Raw genomic sequence first — 4,121 nt, 5'->3', positions numbered from 1 at the left:
AACGACCCTGAATTTCTTACGTATCTAGAGTCGCCACTAACGTCTCATGCTCATCTCTAATGCAGAATATAACTCTAAGAATGCTCATCTTTATTAGCGAAAAAATTTAAAACTTCAGAATACGTTAAAACATTAGAAAACACTGTCGGACTTGCGTGTTTCAACCATCATGTCGGAGTTCAAAATAAGATAAAACAATTACAAATTAAATAATTTAAACAAATGAAATGCAAACACCCTATCCCAGTCAAGACTAGGAGTTTTAAATATGCAACTATCCTATGCACGCGCCACAGTCTCTGATAACGATGTCGCCGTCAACCGTACATGGGCGCCTTGCCTTTACCTGAAAAAGAATATGTCACACGGCGAAGAAATACTTAGTAAGTGACCCCACTATAGGGGCCATGCTAGTGCAAACACATGCAATCATGAATAGGGACCTATCTCCAATCATCTTAGGGGTGGCCTCCAGTCTCGGATAAATTGGATGTGTAGTACTTCCCTACACACGACTCACACGTGCGAGTGTGAGTCCCCAGGGCACTCGCACACCCCCTGAACCCTCTGGTCAAGCTAATCTGTAACGACGTCCGGAGGTCAGCGGAACCCCATAGTGTCATGCGCCTCATGAACACCCTCATCTGTGTGCTTTCGCATCTGTGCGCATTCGCGCTCATCATAAGGTGCGCGTCCGCATTTAACTTGCCCTTATGTCCGAATCTTAACACACCTTTCATAGGTGCCACCTTGAGGAATATTGGGTCCCCCACCTCAAACTCCAGGCTTTTACGCCTTACATCGGCGTAGCTTTTCTGTCTACTTTGAGCGGTACGCATCCTCGCTCGAATTATCTGGACAGCCTCATTGGTGAGTCGAACCAACTCGGGTCCTACTAATTCTTTCTCTCCTACCTCGTCCCAACACAGTGGGGACCTACACCGTTTCCCGTACAGGGCCTCAAACGGTGCCATTCCAATAGTTGCTTGAAAACTGTTGTTATACGAGAATTCCATTAGGTGTAGTTTGGAATCCCAACTTTCCTTAAAATCTAGTACGCAAGCGCGTAGCATGTCCTCTAGAATTTGGTTTAAACGCTCCGTTTGTCCATCTGTTTGGGGGTGAAAGGCGGTACTAAAGTCGAGGCGGGTACCTAGTGCTTTTTGAAGTCCGCGCCAAAACGCTAACGTAAAGCGTGGATCCCGATCCGACACTATAGACACTAGGACTCCATGTAGTCTTACTATTTCTTTCACGTACAGTTGTGCCCAATTGTCAACTGTATATGTAACCTTCCCAGGTAGAAAGTGTGCCGACTTGGTCAACCTATCGACAACTACCCAGATCACTGTATAGCCCTTGGGCGTTTTGGGTAAACCTACTATGAAGTCCATCACTGTGTTTTCCCACTTCCACTCCGGTATGCTTAGGGGCTGCAACAAGCCCGCTGTCTTTTGTCTTGGAGATTTCACTTGTTGACAAACTAAGCACTTGCTCACAAACCCGGCCACATCCCTCTTCATGCTCTTCCACCAAAAGTGTTGTTTTAAATCTTCGTACATCTTAGTACCTCCCGGATGCATCGCAAATGGTGAGTTGTGAGCTTCCATCAGTATTTCCTTCCTTAAATCTTCTATTGCTGGAACACATAAGCGTCCCTGATACAATAGTCCTTCATCTGATGACTTCGAGAATCCATCTACTAGACTTTCGTCTAGCTGTCCTAGGACTTTCTGTAGGTTAGGATCCTCTCGTTGGGAGGCAATAATTCTCTGCCTAAGCGTAGGTTGTACCGTGAGTCGAGCCAGCTGTGCTATGACTCCCTTGGTCGCTACAGCTATGTTGGCTCGCTCGAACTCTCTTTGTACCCTTACTTCCCTCGTAATGAGGACCGACGAGTGGACCGTCTTCCTACTCAAGGCATCTACAACCAATTTGCTTTCCCAGGGTGGTACTGGATATCTACGTCATAATCCTTCACCAATTCTAACCACCTTCTCTGCCTCATGTTTAACTCTTTCTGGGTGAAGAAGTATTTCAAACTTTTGTGGTCGGTAAAATTTGGGTTTTCTCGCCATACAGGTAATGTCGCCAGATTTTCAGCGCGAACACTACAGCGGCCAACTCTAGGTCATGGGTAGGGTAGTTCTTTTCATATTCTTTAAGTTGACGAGATGCGTATGCGACAACCTTGCCGTGTTGCATTAACACACATCCCAGTCCTTTCATGGAGGCATCACTATAGATCACATATCCTTCTGAGCTCTCGGGTACTATGAGTTCCGGGGTGGTTACCAATCTCTCTTTTAGGTTCTGGAAGCTTGCCTCACAAGCATCATCCCATCTAAATGACACCCCTTTTTTTGTTAACTTTGTTAAAGGCGAGGATATTTTACCGAAGTCTTGTACGAACCTTCGATAATATCCCGCCAATCCTAGGAAACTCCTTACTTTCGTTACCGTAGTTGGGCGTTCCCACTTTGTGATCGCTTCGACCTTGGTGGGATCTACAGATATTCCGTCCTTTGACACCACGTGTCCTAGGAAAGAGACTTGTCGTAACCAAAATTCGCATTTGGAGAACTTGGCGTACAACTTGTGCTCTCTTAGGGTGGTTAGGACTTTTCGGAGGTGTTCCTCGTGCTCTTGGTCGGTTCTCGAGTATATGAGGATGTCGTCAATGAACACAATCACAAACATGTCTAGGCATTCTTTGAATACCCGGTTCATTACCTCCATAAATACAGCTGGAGCATTGGTGAGGCCAAATGACATCACTACAAACTCGTAGTGACCGTACCTTGTCCTAAACGCTGTTTTTGGTACGTCTTTTTCATTAATTCTAATTTGGTGGTAACCGGACCGAAGATCTATCTTAGAGAATACTGTTGCTTCTCTGAGTTGATCAAACAAGTCTTCTATTCTAGGCAGAGGATATTTGTTTTTTATGGTCCTCTTGTTTAGCTCTCTTAATCGATGCACAGACGCATCGATCCATCTTTCTTCTTAACAAACAACACTAGCGCACCCCAGGGGGACACGCTAGGTCGAATGAATCCTTTATCTATTAAGTCTTGCAGTTGCGCCTTGAGTTCCTTCAACTCTGCTGGCGCCATGCGATAGGGTGCTTTGGAAATAGGCCCAGTTCCCGGCTCGAGTTCGATGACGAAGTCGGCTGCTCGGGAAGGGGGTATTCCAGGTAAGTCATCCGGAAATACATCCGGGAACTCGTTTACTATTGGAACGTTTACTAGGGTCTCTTCCTTTCCTCTCACGTCTACAGCACATGCTAATATAGCCCATCCACCTTGTTGGACTAACCTCTTTGCTTTCATCATCGAGACTACCTTGGGGGTAATCCTGGTATTTGTGCCTTTAAACTTAAAGGTAGGTCCTATCGGTGGTGAAAATTTTACTTCCTTTTTTCGATAGTCTATACTAGCTCGATTTTTAGCTAACCAATCCATGCCTAGTATGACGTCGAAATCTGTCATGTTTACCACCATCAGGTCAACACTTAAAGTTTGGTTCCCTATGATTACTTGGTCATCCTTTACTCTATCCCTAGATACTAAGTCTACCCCCGCAGGGGTGCTTACAGACATTTCATGCAATAAGGGTTCTAATTCGAACCCTGCTTGTACAACAAAAAGGAATGCGTGGAACCAGAATCAAATAAGGTAAAAGCGAAATGACCTAAAATGGATAGTGTACCTGTCACCACGGCGTCGGACCTCCTAGTGTCCCTTCTGGTTCACGCGTATGCCCTAGCTTGAGCTCGCGGTGGTGCTGGTTGATCCGTTTGCTCTACTACTCTGGGCGGGTTTGCTTGTGCTGCAGCATTTCCGGCCGTGCAGTTCACGGCGATGTGCCCCTCCTGACCACATCTATAACACGCTCGGCTGCCAGCCATGCACCTCCCACCGTGTAGTCTTCCACAGATAGTGCACCCTTCCTCTCTCCTCCCTCTGGCCCCATCTTGATTCCTGGGTTCCTGTCAGTATGTCGGGGATGGCGTCGCTCATCCCATCTAGGAGCGGGTCTGTTATTGGAACGGTGCCTACGTGCTGGTGGTGGACGGTCAGAGCCTCCTGATTCATGAGGACGCTTCTGCCCAATTA

This window comes from Cucurbita moschata, unplaced genomic scaffold (assembly GCF_002738365.1).
Source record: "Cucurbita moschata cultivar Rifu unplaced genomic scaffold, Cmos_1.0 Cmo_Scf00136, whole genome shotgun sequence".
Classification (NCBI taxonomy): Eukaryota; Viridiplantae; Streptophyta; class Magnoliopsida; order Cucurbitales; family Cucurbitaceae; genus Cucurbita; species Cucurbita moschata.
The sequence above is the reverse complement of the archived record's forward strand: the minus strand, read 5'-3'. Positions refer to the sequence as shown.